Source organism: Taudactylus pleione, unplaced genomic scaffold (genome assembly GCF_031769625.1).
Source record: "Taudactylus pleione unplaced genomic scaffold, aTauple2 ptg000041l, whole genome shotgun sequence".
Taxonomy (NCBI): Eukaryota; Metazoa; Chordata; class Amphibia; order Anura; family Myobatrachidae; genus Taudactylus; species Taudactylus pleione.
In genome coordinates this window covers 80,118,706-80,143,266 of record NW_028284443.1, presented here as the reverse complement: position 1 = coordinate 80,143,266, position 24,561 = coordinate 80,118,706, and the positions used below count along the sequence as shown (strand labels likewise).

Here is a 24,561-nt window from a genome sequence, read left to right as displayed (position 1 = left end):
GGGTATGATATGGCAGCTTTCTGCCGAGAGCCGGGTTCAATTCCCGGTTAGGGAAGTGTTCTACATTTCATGCCAGGAGGTCTCCTTAGGCCTGCCAGCTTTCTCTACACATCTCCAGATACCCATACAGACGTTTCTCAGACACTGGGTCTACAAACAAATACAAGTCTGACAGAAGTTTAAATAATAATCACAGGAGACAGGGGCTGCAACATTGTATACATGAATAGATGTGTCGTTTATTTATTTTCTATCATTTGTTTCTAATACATGATACTGAATTATTAGCATTTATGGTTGAGAGAAAGACAGAGATAAAACAAACTATCTCTCATATAACAAAAGTTTATTGAGAATATATCTGTCCTGTATGTATACACTGTATCTGCAACAATTATCAAATTACAATTTTTAGAAGCATTATAGTGTTTAAATTCTAATAGATGTGTATTTTGGTCGCATATAGTGCTACTACATAAATTAATTAATGAAGAAAGGGAGTGAATGTACTAACTGCTAAACCAGCCTGTTTTACCCATTAGGGGATACATTGTTAATGATTAAATATGATCACCACAAGGTAATTATTTCATACACAATTACAGAATGTCTAATATGATATTTATGTGTGCTTATTGATGGATATGATATTTATGTGTGCTTATTGATGGATATGATATTTATGTGTAATTATTGATGGGTGACTCTATCATATTTTCATAATCAGAACATTAAAAATTCACAATTTCTTTTAAAGAAGGATCCTATTAAAAGTCATGTTTTAATTATGTTAATTTCCTGATATCAATTATATCAATTATATAGTATTTATGGGTGTTTATTGATGGGTGACATATTTTCACACTCAGAGACAAAATATTCCCCAATCTCTTTAAAAAGGGAACCGATTAAAAGTTATGTTGTAATTATGTATATTTCCTGATATCAATTATATCAATTAATTCATTATAAAATAGTGCCCCACAAAGGAATCACTTGCTGCACATTGCCGAGGCTATTGGAAGTTTTTTTCTGAGTACTTGATATTCGATTCCAGGGAGCATCTCCAGCTATATACAAAATTTGGTAAGTAATTATTATAATGTACTAATATGCTGGTCTATAAATTGAATTACATTTTTGTCCTGTGCAGGATATTATTTGTGTTTCTTGTCCCCCTGTGGTGATCTCTGCAACCTCATTGGGTACTTTTGTGGTTACTCCTCTGAAAATAGTTTTTTGAGGAATGCTGAATTATTTATTATGAGGGTACCATGTCTGATATCTATGGCTGGCTCTCTCCTATTCAGTCACAAAAGCTTTCTGAGTGGCCTGCACCAATTCCCGAAAAGCTTAGCTTTAGATGGCGTCAGCCATTGCTGCTTAGAGGTAACATGTTCACACTTCTACTGAGAGATCTCTGCTTCCTTCTGCGGCAGCCTATACTTGCACACGAGTGGTCCAATGGCTGCTCACGTTACTATCTACTCTTCACCGGGATCATGGGCTCTTATCAGAGCCACTGTCCCAGCTGGAGAATCTTAAGAAATTGGGCAGAAAACATATTGATGCAATATGCAACTATAAGAGATTACGGTTTATGGGAATATTTTCGTGACTTGATAAATAGGCCCCGAGAGGTGGATCTGTAAAAGTCGTGTAGGCATGACTGTGACAGATGACGCTGTACAGTTTCTCATTATTTACATTTCCAAGAACAAATCTTTAAAACTCAAGGCCATCTTAGTAAATTATACAGAGCCAACATTTATGTAGGGGATGGAACTGGCTCCGCAGAGCTAACTTCTATGTTGTCTCAGAAAAGGCTAAATTCATAAATTGAAGCTTTTGGGAGTTTTGTTTCATGTCTTTGGCACCACATGAATAAACACCATGAGGGTGGAGGTGACTGACCTTACTACATTGTTGTATCACATTTCCACTTATAACCACCACCCCTCTCCTCCGAGCATCCATGGGGTTACCAGTGCACAGTTGTTGTTGCTATATCCAGTGTTTTCTCACTCTAAACTAGCAGGAATGTGAACAAGGTCATCCGAGTATCCAGAGAAACACTCAAGAATCCTGCACAACAGTCTGTTTACTGCCGCCCAAACAGAAAATAGGTTTATTTTCAGTAGCACTAAGTTAGAGCTTGAAAGCTCTGATGAACGATTTGACATGAGCACACGAGATGGAGAAAATTATGTTATTTTCTGACTTCCTGTGACTTACACAAAAATGTCCTTGTGTTTCCACTTAAATGAGAAGCAGATGTTAGTCATCCGACCACACTAAGCATCCCCTCCCTCCATGTGCTCTCACTTTTTTTTTCACTGAGAATGTAATCTGTAGCATATTTTGTTATCATGTGTTTTAGTTTCCAGTTAACATTGGCATCTCCCAGATCTATAGGACTTTGTTCTCTCTCTAAGTTGTCCTACAAATAACTCTAGCGTTATTTGTAATTCAATTTGGCACATTTTTATAGTACACAAGACTGGACATTAAGGGGTATATTTACTAAAGTGTGTGTTTTTAGAAGTGGAGATGTTGCCCATAGCAACCAATCAGATTCTAGCTATTATTGTCTTTAGATGGTACTAGATAGAATCTGATTGGTTGCTATGGGCAACATCTCCACTTCTAAAAACTCTCACTTTAGTAAATATACCTGTAAGGTGTGTTTTAGGTGTGATCCTTATTGTTTTCACTCTTCTGGTCAATTCAATTATCCACAATGTACAATAGCGATGTGCGGCTGCTCACATCACGGATAACTACGGTAGAGCAGTATTGATCACTTTACTGCACGTGGAGGTGTGATGTGTATTGAGTAACTATGCGGTTACACAAAAGCGAATGCAGCAGCATGTATTGGCAGTGACTCATCTGCGACTTTATGCAAATGCTGCTACAAGCCTTTTTCCTTGTGTACATCCATGAGGTCAAATGTGCAAGGACTGAGACGCCCACTTTTAGCGCCCGTGCACACTGTAATACCAATTGGTGCATCCTCATATGCCACCATCGGTCGCAACATCGAAAATTGCACCAGTCCTATGGCAGGTGTAGAGTCTCTGCCTAACGAACGCAGCAGCTTGCAGTGACACGCCCCTGACACTCCGGCCTATTATTCTGTGCACTAATAACCACCTCTCAGTCACCGCCATCACTTTTCCGCCACCTTTCTGAATAGATTGCAAAAGCATCTTTGTGCGCACGCTCTGTATAACGCATGTGCCATAGGGGTTTTCAAAATGTTTTGTGCTTGTGCAATTGCATATAATCGCTCAGCTATGTGAACATCGGCAATGAGTGTGGCTTGCGTGCGTCTCACAATGTGCAACTACAGTATTACGAGTGTTCCTATGCAGTTCTGAGGGCACATTGCCAGCATCACAGATAATTTAATTGCCCCCTTCATCACTTGCTGACCTGGAGAAGCTCAGTTTTGAAGTGGCTGGTTATGCAACAACCTGTAGCCAATAAAATCTTTGCGATGTTCAAGCAGCAGATGAGTGGGCTGATTTTATTGGAGGCAATGGCCTGTCCACTTATGTGATTGTGGGTCTGGCGCAGAGTTAGATGGAAATCACATGATCTTACAACGCATGCGTGGAAAGTAATATATTCACCTATATGCAGAGTTGGGTGCATCTTGCAGTGCGCCCATCCTCTATCTGTACACCATACTTGCCTACTTTCCCTGAATGTCTGTGAGACTCCTGAATTACTAGACAGCACTCCTGCACTTCTGCAGTGAAGTGGGTGGGGCAGGCTGTGATGACGCTATTTGCTGTGAATCATGTCATCATGACTCTGCCACCTGCTGCAAAATGCAATGAATTGTAGCATTTTGTCGCATGTTCTAGGCTGTGATGATGCATTTTACGGCACCATGCTCCCGCAGCGACCCCTGGAGCTTCCCCTCCAAGATCTTTGCCACACGTCATATACACACACCCACGGTATGTGTACACTAGATGCAGAAATAGGTGCGTTAGCTCGGAAATAAGTGTACCATTCATCCATATCTCCTGTGGTTAGTAAATAACCATCATTATGTGGTTAAGAGAGGCATACAGCTATTCCCTCCTGCAATGTATAGTACCATTAGGCGTTGTTGCCAAGAAAACACCACTCTTTGAAAGCCACATGACAGCATGTGTGGTAGGACTTGCTGCATTTAGACAAAATCCTGTTTCCTTCAGTGTAGCTCAGTGTGTCCTAGTACTGTGTATTGGGTGGTGCCTACTGTTCTGTTGAGATATTCCACATTTGTGCATATTCCCTTGCTATAACTGGAACGCTTGGACAAAGTTAGTATTATTCATACTGATTTCTGTGCTATAATTGGTTAGAGATGGCTAGTAGTACTGTTGTGTAATCAGACAACAATTTCAGGTCTTACACCTTTGTAACAAACATTTGTCAACCACTTTAAAATACATAGTATATTTAAAGTACATTATTTTTTAATAATTGTATTGGCAATATTTTAATTACTTGACTAGCACTATAGCCTGATGTAAAAATAAACAGTGGTGAATTTTTGAGTTCGGTTTGTAAAAAAAAAAAGACGTGCTCATTAGTTTTACGCAGATGAACACAAAAATGGTATTTTATGTTGTATGTTTTATTTCCACTTTGATTTTGTAATCTGTTCTTGGTATGTGAATGATGTATACCTTGCTAGAAATTAATTTAATCTAATTCTAACTCTCATTTCATATACAGTCAGTAACTATTTTTTCCTGCACTCTCATTCACTCTTCACTGGGGGCACTACTGGGGAGGGACTACTACTGGGGGCACTGCCTTGGGGCACCACTACTGGGGGCACTGCATGGGGGGGACTACCACTGGGGGCACTATATTGAGGGACCACTACTGGGGGCACTATATAAAGGTCACTGTATAGGGGGGACTAATACTGGGGGCACTATATAAAGGGCGCTGCAGAGGGGGTACCACTATTGGGGGCACTGCATGGGGGGGCCACTACTGGGGGCACTGCATAGGGAGGACTACTACTGGGGGCACTATATAAGGGGCTTACTACTGGTGGCACAAGGGGCACTGCATTGGGGGGCACTACAGGGGGCAGTGTATAAGGGGCACTGCATAGGGGGTTCACTACTTGGGGCCTGCATAAGGGTGACCACTACTGGGGGCACTGTATAAGGGGGGCCACAACTGTGGACTACTACTGGGGCAACTGCATCGGATGGGCACTACTTGGGGGGACTATTACTGTGGGTACTACTGGGGGACTACTACTGGGGCACTACTGGGGGGGCACTACTGGGGGCACTGCATCAGGGGACCACTACTGGGGCCACTGCATGGGGGGGACTACCACTGGGGCACCGAATTGGGGGACCACTACTGGGGGCACTATATAAAAAGCACTGCAATGGGGGGGACTACTACTGGGGGCACTATATAAAGGGCACTGCATGGGGGGGACTACTACTGGGGGCACTATTTAAGAGGCTTACTACTGGGGGTACAAGCCAACACTGCACAGGGGTTGGCACTACTGGGGGCACTGTATAAGGGGCACTGCATAGAAGGGATCACTACTCGGAGCATGCATAAGGGCGACCACTACTGTGGCATTGTATAAGGGGCACTACTGGAGGACTGCATAAGGGGGATCACTCCTGGGGCACAAGGGGCACTGCATAGGGGGGACCACTACTGGGTGCGTTGAATAGGGAGGACCAATACAGGAGGCACTGTATAAGGGGCACTACCTATTTGGGACCACTACTGGGGGCACTGCATAGGGGGGGCTACTACTGGGGGCACTATATAAGGGGGACCACTCCTGGGGCACTGCACAGGGTGGACCACTACTGGGGGCCTGCATAAGGGCGACCACTACTGGGGGCAACGTATAAGGGGAACTAATGGGGGCCTGCATAAGAGGGACCACTACTGGGGGCATTGCATACTGGGGGTACTGTATTAAGGTGCATATAGAATGTAACGACTGTTCCCAGAGTGACGAGAATAGGGTGTGTGTCATATGATGCCCCATATTTCAGTGAGCACGCCCATTTTTCAATGCATGCCGAAAGCACGCGCACATAGGCAGGGCAGGCTTCATTTTTTCATTTGCCCTGGGCTCCAAATACCCTAGTTATGCCACGGCTGCGCTTGTAATGGGTGGCGGCCCTTTGCTTGTAAGGAGCGACATGACATCAAGGCTGGAAATTAACTACGCGGTGGAAAGAGAGTGGGAGCTGTAGCCCGTTTTTTAGAAGGATCGGTTTTGGCATACATAGTCTTTCCTGCTGCGGGCTGAGGCAGCAGCCCCGCCCGTCCGTGCCACCAGTGACGCTGAGGTGGGCACCGTCGGAGGGGATGCAGTGCAGCCAGGTCGGCCCTTAGAGAATGAGTGGCTGCTGTGTGTGAGAGAGAATGGGTGACTGCTGTGTGTGTGCATGTGAGACAATGGATGACTGCTATGGGTATGCAAGACAACATCTGACTGGTGTGTGTGACAATGTGTGACTTCTATACACCTGCATAGTAACCATATCTATCATCTGTAAAAAGGCAGGTAGCTGCTTTGAGCATCTCTTCACTGGAGAGAAGGACTGTCGGCATGCCCAGCAGCTCCCGGAGTGCTGGTCATGCATCCAGTGTGACAAAAATGGAGTGTTGCTCATGGTTATGGTTTTATTTCCATGAGACCATGGCCCTTTAATTTTTTTGAGCACGCGCAACAATATGCCTGGGGGCACCAAAAAATATATTCGCTTACCAAAAAATTGGGGATAGGGCCGGCTCTGGGAGTGACTGGTAATTACTTTCACTAAATGCCCTATTTATCAATAATATACTATAAATTACCTTCTATAAAGAGGTTTTAATTAATATGATGTATATGGGTATAATGAATAACACTATGTATGTGAAAGACATATTGTTTTCAATTTTATTTACTGTATTTAATTATTTTTTTTAAAGTGTACTCTGAAGAAGCCATCAGGATGAACAACAAGCCTGACAGAGGAACAGGAGGGAGTGCTAATAAGGGAAGAATGAGTAAAAGCATTACTGTAATCAGAGACCTGCTGTAAAGCTGGGCATACGCCTATACAATCGCTGAACCCTTCTTTCAATTCCCAACCCATTCATATGATATCTCAAGAGCGTGTGTGCACCTTCCATCATGTTTTGTGGGAAGCAAGCTGGTCCAGTTGAAAGATCAGGTTTTATGTGCAAATTCTGGGGACCTGCCTACTCTAGCGGGGAGCCGGGAGCGGCACCCAATTTTCGTGAGGCTCCCGACAGTCTCGGGACAGTAGGCAAGCATGAATTACATCTGTACTGTATAATGAGTCAGATGCATCTCAGGATGCATCCAGCTCTGCAACAGTAGCATTGGTGCCAACTTTGCACCAGGGAAAGCAGAGTATGTGCATGGTTTACGCAATATTTACCTACACTCCCAGAACAGCGGGGAGACTCCCAAGTCTCAGGTGGCTCTCCCCGATGCCTGGAAAGTAGGCAATTCTCCCAGACCCCCCTCACAGCCAACAAGTGCAGCCCACTTTCCGAGTAAAGTGGGCGGTCCAGGCAACTTGATGATGCTATTTATGCTGAATCGTGCAACTGTGGCCCCGCCCCCACTTTACAATGCTGGTCATTGTGGTATTGTATAGTGAAGAGCAGGGCCATGGAAACACAATCATGCCATCGCATCCTCACACCTACCACCTGGCCAGAAAGTTGGTAAGTATGGTTTACGCCAGGAGATGTGGCTTGACAGTGTTAGTAGTAGATGCAAAAGTTGCAGGTACCATGTAAAATACAATTAAATACAGGCACAAATACAAAATAAAATTACAAATGACATGCAACTAAACACAAACACCCGTTATCTTCCTTTTTAAAGTCTGTAACTGTCAGTGTTCAAATACGAATATCAATTAAGTAATGAGAATAAAAGGCAGTGACTTCATATAACATTGCGGCCATGGATTTCTATCAGTGGGAGGAGTCCAGACTCATTCAGCCAATCAGAAACAACTGCTGATCATCATCATCATCATCATTATCACTATCAGCATCCACAAGATATATGCCCCCTGACAGGCGCTTATAAGTTTGTACCAGTGACTACTTTGGTCGCATTTTCGCAAGCACACTATTACTGTACTCAGCATATTGCCTGCTACCCTGCGAGTTTGGGAGGTCTCCCAATAGGTGAGGAGCATATGGTAGACATCAGGGGCCTCTCCTTGCTCCATCCAGTCATGTCTAATTTCATACAGACAGACAGACATTGACATCTGACAGCAATCTGCCAGAGAAAGTGAGCATAACAGCCCTGGGCACACGCCATATGTATCCATGTAAAAAAAACCTCTAAAGCTGGGTAGACTACACACTAGACGATTTTATGAACGTTTTGGCCGAATCCGACGTATCAGAATGACAAATCGTTCATATCGTCCAGTGCGTACGTAGGATGCCGAACCGCGCTCCTGCCAGTCATCCTCAGGTCTTTTGTACATGCAGAAAGATCTGGGGATGTCGCTAGCAATGCCATGCTGCGACATCCCCAGATCTAGTGCCATGCCCCTGCTACTCTCCCCCCCACCGTCGCTCCATCGCTGCCAGCATCGGCAAGTGTGTATGCACTTACCGATGCCTGCACCCCTGCCATGTCCATCGCTCACAAGGCCGGTACACACTAGACATCATCTAGTGTGTACCGGCCTTAAGACCTGGCTTTCTTTAGGATAAACTGCAAATTCAGGTTTATGTGGAACTTACCTATACAGAAATATTTTACGAAAATAATACAGAAGCTCTTTGATATAAGATAAACTAAAACACATATGCACTTGCTGAAGGTATATTGTGCAAGAAGCAGCGCTGATTCATTCCTTGGCTCCTAAATGTGCACATGTTAATAATTAACCCTTTCATTCCACCACTGTCACCGGTATTAAATGGTAACTGTCAATGTGGTTTACAGATATACACAATCCCAACACCTCATTCACCATCTAATGCAACAGTTGTGTAGATATTTACATTTTACTTCAAACAAATTTACATAACATCTTGAAGATAAGTCACCTCCCTCCATCAATGTAAGCTGATCAACGTCCTACTGTACATGATCAATGTGAATGATCATTGCACGGCATACTCTACTAGTTTTTAAGTAAATATAAAAATCCAACCCGATGGCCCACAGTGTAAATGAATCAGTGCATTTTTCTTCTGTAAAACAGACCTAGTTAGCAACATGATGATTCTGTTATACGCCTGGCATCCATTTCACATCTCCTTCCTCACATCAGGCCCCCACATCCCAAACTACTTCCAGCATCTGTCACTTGTTTTTGTAGCAAACAAGGAATGTTTTTTGTTAGAAATGAAATGTACTTTGGGCCTGATTCAGAGCCGTTCGCTATTTGTGGTCGTTCGTTCAAAAACAAGGGGTGGCTATTCAAATGATCCGTTCGCAAATTGCAGTCTGTTCTCACCTCTAAGTCTGAACGAGCGAGCAAAACATACGCTCGTTTATTTGATAAAAACGCCCCCTGGCCGCACGCACCATACGTTATGTCCGCTATTTATTAGATTAATCGAGTACATCGTACAGCGTATGAACTGCTCGCTATTCTTGTGGTTGGTGTTTTCAACCGCTATTTTGCGAGCAGTTCTGAGTTAAAAAAAAACAAGTGACGTGGTCAATGACGCTGCTGTATTAATTATGCACTCCCTTAAAACGCCCGTTTTGACCTTTAAGCACGCCTGCGTTCGGATCTCCACTCCCCGTTTTCAAGCACCTTCCCCTGTTACCACCCACATACGCCTCATTCTGTCACTCAAAATAGCAGGCCCTCGCTATATTGCGTACCAACGATTTTCGGCCGCACTGACTGGTTCGCGCATGCGTACTAAAAACCGTACGCATGCGCTGATGTGCGAACATCGCTCGGAACGAGCGTACTGCCGCTAGCGAGTGGCTCTGAATGAGGGCCTTTATTTTTTTATTTTGCCTATTCGATGTTACGTTTATTTTGATCGCTACATTTTCTAGAGCAGAAATGTTCTGCCAACTTGAAACAACCAATAACAAAAAGTTTAAAACTTTATCCAGAATTCTACAGGAAAGTAAAAACAAAATATCTTACCGTTAAGATGTATGTAGTGAATAAGTAGTCTTTGTAGAACAAGAAAACTGTACTCTTGCAGTCTCTCTTTCTCTCTCTGTAGCCCTCTCTGTTCACATAGAAGTGATGCCTGCAGTGGGAGTTTACACTAAGTTGTTTGCACTAAGGCTCTCCTCCCTTCTTCAAAAGTTGATGCAGACTGTACCCTCCCACCCCACACCCATCTAAACCACACGTAAAGGAGATCTTTGCTAGGCATATTAATCACGTCTCCCCACCACCACCCTTCCCCTTTCTAAAACTGGGCAGCTGTCCAGCACTCACATTCTGCAACTGTCTTTCTGTAGACAGATGTTTTCAGTTAAGTTAGGATTGTATGCAGTTACAATGGTAAAGGGGGTAAGCACTAAACGCTGAGTGCTCCACAAAGTTTGGATACATATCTTAAATTATACAAGAAAATATGTTCCGAACAGAAAGCACTCTAAAATCTTTGCACCAGCGTATACACTTGCATTTCACAGATATGGGGGTATACAAATGCAGGGTATTAAAGCTGGCAGGGCTAACACAGCAATGTGTTTTGATTACTCTTTTTTTTTCACCACAAAGGTAAGAAGGGTTCGGTTTTGGAAGTCCCAACACGTTATGTGTGTATGTTTTGTTTTTTAAACATTTTGTGGCACATAGAGTATTTTACACTTGTACAAATTGGTTTCCAGAAAGTATATATAAATACACATACAATCAATATAGAATCAATTTTTAGAATGTAAGCTCTTACGAGCAGGGCCCTCTACCCTCTTGTGCTTCTCCCTACTTTAGTTTCATCTACTTCTTACTCACCACTAGGGCACCTAACACTTGGTTGCTTATGCTCTGTGCTTATCTGGGTGTTATGGTTGCTAATGTAGCAATATATATTATCCATGTACTGGTCCTGTATTGTATTGTTCTGTAAGTCGCTTGTCTACAACTTGTTTATGTACTTTGTAAGGCGCTGCGGAACATTTGTGGCGCCATATAAATAAATGATAATAAGAAATATAAACAGAAGTATAAAGGACAGAAACCTACATACTGTATATACTGTATACACCAAATGACAACCTGGTGTGACTAAAAAATTGGCCAATCATACAGAAGTTTACTTTGACCTGCCAGGATTTGTAAACAAAAAATAGAAACTGCAAAACGAACTAAAATGTGTCACAATTGTATGTAGTATGTGTGGGAAAGACAGGAGTTAGGAAGGCCAGATGGACAGATAACCAAGGGGACAGAGACAAAAATGTATAATGTCATTAATATCTTATTAGTTTATAATCCGTAACATTATTGAGCAACAGTATCCCCATAAAAAATGTTGATACAATTTTACAACATAAATACAGACATTTTTAACAGTAACAAATTCAGTAATCAACAATTTCACATTGCATCGGAGCCTTTGTTGGATTTACAGTAGGCATGCGCAGTAGGAAATCACTGGGAAAATGGCTGCCGCACCATTTTACCAGTGATGTGCACATGTGCAGTAGGCTCAGGGGACACACTCTAGTGCCCGGAGTCTACCGCTGCTGTCAGTTCGCTGACGGCAGCCGGGGAGAGAGGAGGGGGCCCGGCGGGGAGTGAACACGGGCCCCCTCCTCTCTTAATACCCCCCTGTCTGTAAATGAATATACCCATAATTAGAGGGATGTGTTCATAATGTCAACATTTACAATGTTGACTTTCATAATGTTGACACCACAATCTTGACAGTTATGATATCGACAAAGTTGAAATGTCAACACTGAACATGACATCATCTGCAAAATGTAAACATGAGAAATGTTGACATTTTGCAGGGACCAGAGGATTAGGGTTAGGATGCTTCAGCGAAGGGTTAGGCTATGGGAGGGGCGGGTTAGGGTTTGGCACTGAGGGGGGTAAGGACATATGATGTGGGTCTCCTGAGAATTATTATTCAGCCCTGTGAAAGAATCCTAATTGTACAGAAATGAGCAGCTGGTGGCGGTTGGAAGATCATGGTATAAGTAAGGTAAGAATGAAAGCCCATGCCTCCAATTTATTTTGAAAAGCCAGTTCTCTATACACTATCCAACTTCATACCCCATGATCCAGTCTTCATACTGTGAAAGTAATCAGAGGTGGCTTTGTCATATTTGGTGATGTGGAGGAGGCTGTTTCATGCCTCTTCAACAAATATAGCATCATAACTCTGCTGTTTAGATGAAGTTCATAATATTTCTCTAAATTCTTATTGCCTCTCCTAACCTTTTATTTTTCCTCCATCTGCTTCTCCCAGTAGAGTGATGTATTTCTGGTATACACTGAAGAACCCTGCAAACCTTAGACTTTGTCCTTTACAAAATCAAGAGGTTATGCACAGTGCTGTAACAGGGCAGCAGTGTGCCTTGTGCCGTCCCCACCCCCTAAACCACTGACATAATGATGTCATGCCTAGGGGGCAGGGCCACCATGTCTTGGAAGTGGAGCACTGCCTGGAGCATCCTAAGGACTTTCACGGCAGTTCCACAGGCTGCAGAGTGCCTGGCCGGATCGGATGTAGTTATGAGAGCGGCGGCCGTGATGCCATCGGTCTCAGTACTGACTGGGGAATCCCGACAAGAAACTTAAGATAGGCATCGAAATACCAACACCTATCTTAATCGCGATGCTGAAATGCCGAAGAGGAGGTCAGAGTTAGGCACCCCCAGGGGGAGGTTAGGGATAGGCACCACTGGGGGGAATTAGGTTTAGGCACTAAGGAGGGAGGTTTAGGTTTAGGTATGAAGGGGGGAGGGTTAGGGTTAGGCACTAACAGGGAGGGCTAGGGTGCATGGTTGGGAGTGTTAGGGTTATGGGAGGGTTAGGAATAGGGGGGAAAGGGGGGAGGGTAAGTGAACTTACCCGACCCCTGTTGGGATACCAACCATCAGAATGCTGCTGTCGCTATTCTGACGAGGCATCCCGACAGCCGACATTACATACACATTCCGGCTGGATCATACCTAGGATGCACCAGGTGGATTTGCGGTAGCGCAGCATACACTTGAGGCACCCAGCGAGCCACATGAAGGTGCTGTGTGGCAATGATGGTGCTGTCCCCAGGACCCTGCGCCCTGTGTGATGGCACACCCCTAGTTACAGCCATGGTTATGCAAAGGCCATTCTGGTTGTATTTTTTTTTATTAACTCAATAGATTGTTGATATTTTCCAGTAAAAAAGGAGAATGGGTACATTGAAGTACCATCTGCAGGACTAAGACGCTGGAACAATACTAACAAAACATATCATTTTTGACAGATATTCGCATATTTGATGTGTGGTTTCAGATTTGATTGTTTGCTCTATACCGCAAAACATTTGGGACTTTGTTAATTGATATATATATCAGATGTTGCATCCAATGTATGGTGATTCGCAGACTGCATACAAAAATAATGTATAGTATATTTTCCCATTGTTCTTTTCTATAACTAAGGGCCGTATTCAATTAAAGGCGAAAAGCCGAGATCGGTGAAAAGCGTTCGCCGATTTGAGGTTTTCACTGCATTTCCGCGTATCGCCCTATTCAATTCCAGGATGTTTTCGCATGTGCGACAACTTCATAGTCAAAAACTGTTGAAAAGTTTCACCACCCAAAGGTAGGAGAAAAGATGTGCAAAATCCCTATTTTTGACTAAAAATGTTAGGATTTGGCTCTGGACCCTTTGGACACCCCCTAATGACTAATAGGCAAAAAAAATATATAAATCTAAATTCCCCCTAAAAAAGTCTTGTCATTTTTGGGGTGAAAATGTAAAAAGTGTTTGAAAATGGGTATAAAGCACACGGTCTGGTATTGTGGGGTGCTGTATAGATGGGACAGGTGTTTTTGGGGTGCTGTATAGATGGGACAGGTGTTTTTGGTGTGCTGTATGGATGGGACAGGTGTTTTTGGGGTGCTATATGGATGGGACAGGTATTTTTGGGGTGCTGTATGGATGGGACAGGTGTTTTTGGGATTGCAGGAAGTTGCAGCAGGTGTTTTTTAATTTTTTTTTAAAAGGCACTTTAGAGACCCAAAATATACTACTACCCATTCAAATGAACCCCCAATTTAACTACAGCAATTATTTTTCTGAAAAGAAATTGCTTTAGATAATTTCTCTACACTTATGCAAATATACAAATAACAGCCCTTTGACTCAGTTTAAAAACACAAAATACTTTTAGTAGGTCGGTTAATACACTTCTATATTGATTTCCAGGGTCAGTTAGGCTTTTTATAGGGTAAAGACTGATTTCCCCAAAATATCCTGTCCTTCTCGCTAGTTTCACCATTCACTGCATTCGCACATCTGCGTTTTGGCCTGTTTTGGAATTGAATAGGGCGAAAGGCAGGTGTGGGCATTGTGAAAGTGCGCAAATATTTTGCGTCTAAACAGGCGAAAGAGGCGAAAAGATTGCAGCAGCGAATGCATTTCGCCGGCCACGACTTTTCACCTCTAAATGAATTCGGCCCTAAGTTTTAAATCTTTAGGTAAAGTTATAGCACTAGATTTACACTAAAGGCACTTTATTGAGTGAGAGTAATTGATGAACTACAACATGGATTTTCATTGATTTTTTTTGTTCTTATGGATGCTCCTGCAGGTAATATTGTGGTATAGTCTATTGCTATGAATACCTTATGGGCTAGTACTACACTGTGTCTGGGAGTATATAAAAATGTGCCATAGACCATAAATCGAGCTTGCTTATTGGAATTAATGGACATTTCTGTAACTATAGCTCAAACCACATTTTTCCAAGCTTTGGTAATGTGACTAAGCAAGGTTTTTTTAGTACATTGGTTAAGTGACACAGTGTTTTGGAATTATAAAAAAAAATTGGAAAGAAAGTTTCCTGCAAGTTGTGCAAAATTAAGGGCGGATTCTATTTTAGCCACTTCATTACATCAGGATCTGAGACAATAATCAAAAGCTGTGATGAGGCATTGGAGTTTTGAAGTATTTATAGATTTTATTTGTGTAGTACTGCTTCAAATAGTTTTTAACTTTTTTATGATAACAATATTATATTAATAATAATATATAATTGTAAATATAAATAATTAATAATAATTTCTAAAGTCTAAACACAGGATGCATTTATGTTTCATATACACCTTATACATACAGCCTGCAGGTCATTTTATACAATAATTGTGTGCATTAAAGAAAGTTTGTCTACACACATGCAATCCATTTATGTTGCATATACACCTTATACACACAGCCTGAATACAATTTTATACAATATTTCTAATAATCTTGTGCAGTAGACAAAGTTTGTGTACATTGAACCATCAGAAAGCAAAAGCATCACTATCTCAGTCATGCTCAAAAAATTCCATATTTCGGAATATTCCGTATCTCGAAATACAGGATATTTGGATATGGGTCATATATATGTATATATATATATATATATATATATATATATATCCACACTCACGTCATAATTCATAATGCGCTGGGGTAGCTACCCAAAGAGGACAAAAAAATCCTTACAAAAATAGAAATAAATTCCAGGGGTGGTCGAGACAAAGGTCCATACACAGGACCGAAACGTCGATGCTGCTCTAAAGATCAATATGGATTAAAACAAACGTGTATGAAGACTGGTGAGTGCACCCCTTGAATTTATATATATATATATATATCAATCCAGATAAGCTGCACTCACTTGAGAGAGTGTAAAGTCCAGGGTGCTCCATTAAAGACAATAAAGTCCAAAATCCAATAAAGAAAATTGGGCACTCACCGTTCAGTAGAAAAATGCTTTAATAGCTCATAAATATCATACCAAAGCCAACGTTTCGGTCCGAAAAGGACCTTTGTCAAGACAGTTCACCATCACACAGCTACCACCAAGTAGACCCATAACCATGCTGTCCACCAGCTGCCTTGAAATAGCCACATCAATTAACAAATACTCCGCCCCCAATCTAGCACAGGAAGTCACATGAAATACATTTAATATACACAATACCAGTATGTGCTGAGGATAATCAGGCCACTTAGTGCTGTAGAACATGCGCAACACCTATAAGTGGGGCGCGATAGTTCCCAAAGCATGATAACTGGGACTAGACGATCGCGGCAAAGCAAACCGGAAGTGCCATGCGTTCCAAGCAGTGGAACGCATCACAACCGCATATGACATAGCCACATAGACAATGAATGTTCAATAGAAATCCAAGAACCTAACTAAATGGACTGGATACCAGTATAATGAATTAGGACTGCGCACTTAGTACATAAGCAATGCACCATATTCATAAACAAAGTAAATGAAATAATGCATAATGGAAGGAAGCGCAAAACCGGAAGTACCATGTGTTCCACACTGTGGAACGCATCATACCCGGAAATAATGTGACCACATGGAACAAATTATTTGCTAAACACAATCAGAAAGATCATAGTCGAAATAAGATATGCATAATATCAGCAGTATATGCCGGAAGTGACAAGCGCTCCACACAAGAGCGCATCATGCCCGGAAATGATGCAGCCATCCAAAATTAGTTGCTAGGTAACGCACACAGACAATGTTGTTAGCGCTGACAGGTGCATAGACCCAATAGTAAACAATGCACATAAAAGTGTAGATATTAACTGGTAACAACCACCAGCCTACATGATCCCAAACAATAACGTATAGAGCAAAGTGGCTAAATCAATCAGCTGGAGGATGGATGGACATACACCTAGACACAAACAAGAAATATAACATACATGCAATAATGTCCACTAGACATACTTATAACATATCAAAACATGTAAATTGCATTTCCCATATGTTTATAAACAAAACATGTTAAGTACACAATAGTACCCCATAATACAGAAAAGCCTATTATCTATGTTGGTATATAGGGGAAAAATCATATAATCAACAAAGATATATCAAAACAAAATAAATTAACTGAATGTGCCAAACTCTTATTAGACGCCTCACTGCAAAAAAGGAAAAAAGACAAAAAAGAAAAATAATACTGAAAATGGTACTTCAATGCAGGAAAATGTTATAGGGATGGTATTTATTAAGGCCTTTAGGGGCCACAGTGTCCAACTTGTGTATCCAACGAGCTTCACATTTCAGGAGCAACTCCCTATCACCACCACGGGTAGGCTGCGGAACATAATCAATCAGCATACATTTTAAAGTAGACGCAGGGTGGCCCAAGGCTGCAAAATGTTTGGCCACTGGCTTGTCCGAGGTCTTTGGTTGTATAGCAGCCCTAATTGTGGAGCGATGATTGGCCATGCGATCCCTAAATGGTCTAGTTGTCATACCCACATAATAGAGACCGCATGGACACATCAGAATGTACACAACAAAATCTGAAGTACAATATAGCCTATGGCGAATGGCTATACTCTTCCCAGTATGTGGGTGAGGAAAATGAGTCCCAGTAGTCATTAAGCGGCAAGTAATGCAATCCGCACACCTATAACAGCCATAATGGCGAGTAGTCAGCCAATGTTGCTGTAACTCTTTAGGCTGTTTTGTAGGCCGCATTAATAATTGACGTAGATTCGGGCCATGGCGATATGCCATCATCGGTGGTTGCTTACTAATATTCTTCAGCGCCGGATCAGTAGCTATAATGGGCCAATGGCGTTTTATAGCTTTATTGGTCGCCATCGCTGCCAAATCATAGGTGGCTGGGTATATCATTCTTGTGTGGTCAACCGATTTCTTAGTGGTAATCTGAAGATGCCGCAGCCGTGCTTTAGTCAAGCATCTATCAACTACTGAGGGTGAGTAACCCCTTGAAAGGAATCTAGTCCGCATCTCTAACAGTTGTCTTTCGGCTACATCAAGGGCCGTATTGTTGCGTAGAACCCGAACAAACTGTGATATCGGAAGAGACTCCTTTAGAGTACTTGCATGATGACTAGAGGCATGGAGCAGTGTATTCTGATCGGTAGTTTTGCAAAACAAAGTAGAACTTAAGCCAACACCTTTGCGTGTAATAGTCACATCCAAAAAATTGACCGAAAATGTATCTACACTGGCAGTGAAACGTATTGGGCTGTCTAGTGCATTAAGAAACGAGACCATATCCCAGAACTCAATATCCGTTCCACTCCAAATGAGGTACAAATCGTCAATATAACGCTTGTAACATATAATCTTAGAGCGAAAACAGCTTAAAATGTACTTCTGTTCATATACCTGCATGTAAAGGTTGGCATATGATGGGGCCAAATTAGACCCCATCGCCGTCCCAGACAACTGAATGTAGTAGTCGCCACCATAACAGAAGTGGTTAGACCCCAAAACTAATTCAATCAACTCACAGAGGAATTTGATCGGTGGTCCAACATGACTGCCAGCCATCAGTGTGGTTCTTACTGCTTCAATACCATCAGAGTGGGTTATCACCGTGTACAATGATGATATGTCCATAGTGGCTAACCACATATCGTCAGTGAGATCATTAAGTACCAAAATTTTGTCCAGGAAGTCAGTGGTGTCACGCACAAAGCTCTCCATACTCATCACATGTGGTTGGAGGAATGAGTCTGGGACTCATTTTCCTCACCCACATACTGGGAAGAGTATAGCCATTCGCCATAGGCTATATTGTACTTTAGATTTTGTCGTATACATTCTGATGTGTCCATGCGGTCTCTATTATGTGGGTATGACAACTAGACCGTTTAGGAATCGCATGGCCAATCATCGCTCCACAATTAGGGCGGCTATATAATCAAAGACCTCGGACAAGCCAGTGGCCAAACACTTTTCAGCCTTGGGCCACCCTGCGTCTACTTTAAAATGTATGCTGATTGATTATGTTCCGCAGCCTACCCGTGGTGGTGATAGGGAGTTGCTCCTGAAATGTGAAGCTCGTTGGATACACAAGATTAGACACTGTGGCCCCTAAAGGCCTTAATAAATACCATCCCTATAACATTTTCCTGCGTTGAAGTACCATTTTCAGTATTATTTTTCTTTTTTGTCATTTTTCCTTTTTTGCAGTGAGGCGTCTAATAAGAGTTTGGCACATTCAGTTAATTTATTTTGTTTTGATATATCTTTGTTGATTATATGATTTTTCCCCTATATACCAACATAGATAATAGGCTTTTCTGTATTATGGGGTACTATTGTGTACTTAACATGTTTTGTTTATAAACATATGGGAAATGCAATTTATATGTTTTTGATATGTTATAAGTATGTCTAGTGGACATTATTGCATGTATGATATATGTCTTGTTTGTATCTAGGTGTATGTCCATCCTTCCTCCAGCTGATTGATTTAGCCACTTTGCTCTATTCGTTATTGTTTGGGATCATGTAGGCTGGTGGTTGTTACCAGTTAATATCTACACTTTTATGTGCATTGTTTACTATTGGGTCTATGCACCTGTCAGCGCTATCAACATTGTCTGTGTGCGTTACCTAGCAACTAATTTTGGACGGCTGCATCATTTCCGGGCGTGATGCACTCTTGTGTGGAGCGCTTGTCACTTCCGGCACATACTGCTGATATTATGCATATCTTATTTCGACTATGATCTTTCTGATTGTGTTTAGCAAATCATTTGTTCCATGTGGTCGCATTATTTCCGGGTATGATGCGTTCCACAGTGTGGGACGCATGGTACTTCCGGTTTTGCACTTCCTTCCATTATGCATTATTTCATTTACTTTGTTTATGAATATGGTGCATTGCTTGTGTACTAAGTGCGCAGTCCTAATTCATTATACTGGTATCCAGTCCATTTAGTTAGATTCTTGGATCTCTATTGAACATTCATTGTCTATGCGGCTATGTCATATCCGGTTGTGATGCGTTCCACTGCTTGGAACGCATGGCGCTTCTGGTTTGCTTTGCCGCGATCGTCTAGTCCCAGTTATTATGCTTTGGGAACTATCGCGCCCCACTTATAGGTGTTGTGATGTTCTACAGCACTGAGTGGCCTGATTATCCTCAGCACATACTGGTATTGTGTATATTAAATGCATTTCATGTGACTTCCTGTGCTAGATTGGGGGCGGAGTATTTGTTAATTGATGTGGCTATTTCAAGGCAGCTGGTGGACAGCATGGTTATGGGTCTACTTGGTGGTAGCTGTGTGACGGTGAACTGTCTTGACAAAGGTCCTTTTCGGACTGAAATGTCGGCTTTGGTATGATATTTATGAGCTATTAAAGCATTTTTCTACTGAACGGTGAGTGCCCAATTTTCTTTATTTTATATATATATATATATATATATATATTTATATATATAGATTCCCATTTGGATTGGCACTCACTTTAAATAGTGTTCAGCAACTCCTTTGCCCTCCGCATAAATAAAGTCCACAAGCAGCTACAAAAAACACCGCCACTCAGAGACTTCCACGAAAAATAATATATTCAAATAAACATGTTAGACACCAACGTTTCAGGACCACAATGTTCCTTTGTCAAGGGACATTGTCACTTACCTTGACAAAGGGACATTGTGGTCCCGAAATGTTGGTGTCGAACAAGTCTCTGAATGCCGCCGTTTTTTGTAGCTGCATATATATATATATATATATATATATATATATAATATTTATATATATATATATATATATATATATATACAGTCAGGTGCATAAATATTGGGACATTGACAGAATTTTCATATTTTGGCCTCTATTCACCACCACAATGGCTTTGAAATGAAACAAACAAGATGTGCTTTAACTGCAGACTTTCAGATTTAATTTGAGGGTAATTACATCCAAATCAGGTGAACGGTGTAGGAATTACAACGATTTCTATATGTGCCTCCCACTTTTTAAGGGGCCAAAAGTAATGGGACTATCAACTCAAAAGCTATTTCATGGACAGGTGTGGGCTATTCCCTCGTTATTTCATTATCAATTAAGCAGGCAAAAGGTCTGGAGTTGATTCTAGGTGTGACATTTGCATTTGGAATCAGTTGCTGTCGACTCTCAATATGAGATCCAAAGAGCTGTCACTATCAGTGAAGCAAGCCATCATTAGGCTGAAATATCAAAACAAACCCATCAGCGAGATAGCAAAAACATTAGGTGTGGCCAAATCAACTATATAAACAAGTGGGGATTTACAGCACTCATGGTCTTATCTGTGAATTGTCCCTAGCTGCGCCACTAGTAGAGGTATCCCGTCCTCTCTGAGCAATAATAAACAAATATTAGTGGTGCGCTCTGGAGCAATGATTAATATGCAAATGTGGCTGAATGAAGGATACACTATGCTGGTAATTAGAATGCACAGTGTCCCGTAGTTAAATTCTAAAGTCCCAACTTTCAAACTGTAAAACTCTCAGACTGTAGGCAGGGTGTTCTTAAAACCGTAGAAAAATTACTTGCTGGATGGTATACGTTGTCTTTCCCTGACCGGGTTAAAGTATGTCTGAAAATACTACTGTCTCTCATAAAGAATTGTCCTTAAATGGTCTCAGTGATTAACAAAGTGTAATATCTGTAGGATGGGTGTTCTTACAGTAAGGTTCCAGGTATTAGAAGTGCCTTTACCTCCTCTCCACCTCAAATATAATAATAGCACAGTATCAGGGAACTAGGTACGCTATAATGCAGGTAGGTAAGGTTGGATTGTACTTACCCCATATGTTGTGTCGCTCCTGCTGGTTCTCCTTGTCCCGGTGCTTGTGTGATGCTTATGAGGGGATATTCTGGGTAGGAATGGCTGCTGCACATGGAATCATACTGTGAACAACTACAGACTCTAGTCTGATTAAACTGCTTTATTGCAAGTAGGATAGGGACTCAGAGGAGTCCTATCATCTATAAAAACTTCCCATACATAGGGAACATAGGCTATACACATAACCAGTGTTGCTGACTATTTAGAATAAAGTCTCTCATAAAAGTCTCTCATGAAAGTTCTGTCAATAGGGGGCGTGGCCAAACACGTTTCATCCGGTTTTCGCTGACTTTTTCAAGGGTGCCCACCCCTCTTCCCAGTGTCCTTATATAGGTCTGCATCCATCAATTCATTAGCAGTGTCCAGGGCCTCTGCGTGCGCTGGGCGCACTTCCAGGTCGCGCGCGCAAGCGCGTCATAGCCTGATTGCGCTGGTCTGATTTCTGGCACTAGAGTGTGCATAGGAGTCCCCATTAAGCTATCGCGCATGCGCGGCCTCCGGCGGCCATTTTGTTGTTGTCCCTGCTATGTTTAACGCTGTGCATCTTGTTAATGATGTTACACTGGCACTAGAGTTAGTAGGTTATCCCAAACGACTCCAGCGGCCATTTTGCCTGTGGTTACTATCATTAATATAGCTGGATACCCAGAGGGTGGCCTTGTTTCTAACAATACATCTTGTGCTCATATAGTGACCATCTTCCTAATGTATTGGTCTTATATAAAATCATTGCTGATGTGTATGCAGTAGTTATCATATTGGTTGATTACACTGCAATTATTAAATTATTATAGTGTTGTTTTCATCCTCTTTATTTCCTAATGGTGATATTCATGATTACAATCAATCACTGTGCTTGAATATAGTGGGTAATTTCTTAATGAACCTGTCCCCTTATGTTCTAAAGAGGAGTTAGACATATAAATCCATATTGTACTTGTATGTAAATTAATAAATAATTATTTCTAATTAATTTGTAATTGGTTGCCTGGTTTCTATTGTATAAGTATAAGTATATCCACCACAACCAAATTGGTTATATGGTGTGGTTGATATAGTACAATGCAGGACTCTGAAGAAATATGGAGGATTTGATCACAATATTGTAAAATGTGCATTTAGTTAATGGGATGAGTGCAGAAACGTAACCAGAAACTGAATGCTAGGTATAAAATGTATATGTATCCACAGTGTATATTATTCTAATGATCTTCTGCATACTGACCACCATGGATTACTGATTCAGGTTATGGATCTATATTTAAACCTTCTGGTGTTAAAGTCCGCAAGTTGAAAATCCACCTGCTTTCTATTTTGTCAATTCTAGCATTGTGGTCACCACCCCTCCAGTTTGGTGCTACTTGATCTATTGCTATTAATTTCAGTCCCTTTGGGTCCATGTTATGTTTTATTTTAAAGTGTTCTGACACACTGTGTTGTTCAAACCCCTTCTTGATATTGCGAATGTGTTCTCCAACCCTCATCTTAAAGCTTCTAGTAGTGCGTCCTACATACTGTAGCCGGCATGGGCACTCTAGAATGTAGATGATGTTTTTGCTATTGCAGCTTAAACTATGTCGTATTTTGTAGTTTTGTTTAGTTATGTTGCTGGAAAAACTGTTGGTCGGGATGGTGGTGCGATACCCTTGGGATTTGCATGGTTGACATTGTCCACAGTGGTAGAAACCGGTATTGATGGATTTGCCATCCAATGTGGATTGCATTCCACATATAGTGTTCTTTAAGTGATTTCTAACTAATTTTTGTTTCAAATCAGGGGCTTTTCTATACACTACATTCGGTTGGTCAGACAGAATGGTTGACAGTGTATTGTCCAATTGCAAAATTGGCCAATGCCTTTTCAGTATATTTTTTATTTTGGGGGCTGACGTGCTGTAATTGGTAACAAAATAGACTTTGCTCTTGTTAATGTCCTCCTCCTTCTTTTTATCCTTGTATATTAGTAATTTCTCCCTTGGTCTCTTTTTTACACTCTCATACGCTTCTTCCACTTGAGTTTTGTCATACTGTTTTGCTGAAAATTGTTCTTTTAATTTTTGTCCTTGTATTTCATATTCCTTTATGTCTGTACAATTTCTACGGATGCATGTGAATTGACCCTGGGGGATACTGCGAATCCAACTTGGGTGGTGATTACTTGCAGCCAAGATGTAACTGTTCACATCTACTTTCTCGTAGTGTGTTCTGGTTTTGATGCATGCATTCTCGATGTATATATCCAGATAAAGGAATTCTACTTTCTCTCTATCGTATTTGGTGGTAAAAATCAAGTTCTGAGTATTTAAGTTGATGTATCGTGTGAACTCTTGTAGTGACTCCTCATCTCCCCGCCATATAAACAACACGTCATCAATGTATCGTTTCCAGAGGACCAAGTTTGCACCAAGCTCATGTGCGCCCCATATATTCCTGATCTCCCAAAGGCTCATGAATAGGTTTGCATAGCTTGGTGCAAACTTGGTCCCCATCGCAGTGCCGCGGCGTTGTAGATAGAACTCTTCCTCAAACCACATATAATTATGGGTGAGTATAAATTCTATGCCTTGTAGTATAAATTTAATCTGCAATTCATCGAGATCAGGATCTTTTTCTAAAAAATATCTAACGCTCTCTATACCTTGTTTATGATCGATCACTGTGTATAAAGATGTGACATCGCTAGTTGCTATCCAGTAATCTGACTTCCATTCCAGATTTTGC

At 41.5% G+C, this 24,561-nt stretch overlaps 1 protein-coding gene across 1 annotated transcript in view; it reads right to left on the bottom strand.

The window, feature by feature from the left end:
- Positions 1 to 10,322, bottom strand: part of EMP3 (epithelial membrane protein 3 (MAM blood group)) — a 30,219-nt gene extending 19,897 nt beyond the window's left edge. Inside the window, exon 1 of the mRNA XM_088459514.1 lies at positions 10,176 to 10,322. The gene's annotated coding sequence lies outside the window, so the exon portion shown is untranslated. The remainder of the gene's footprint in view (positions 1 to 10,175) is intronic.
- Between the last annotated feature and the right edge of the window lie 14,239 nt (positions 10,323 to 24,561).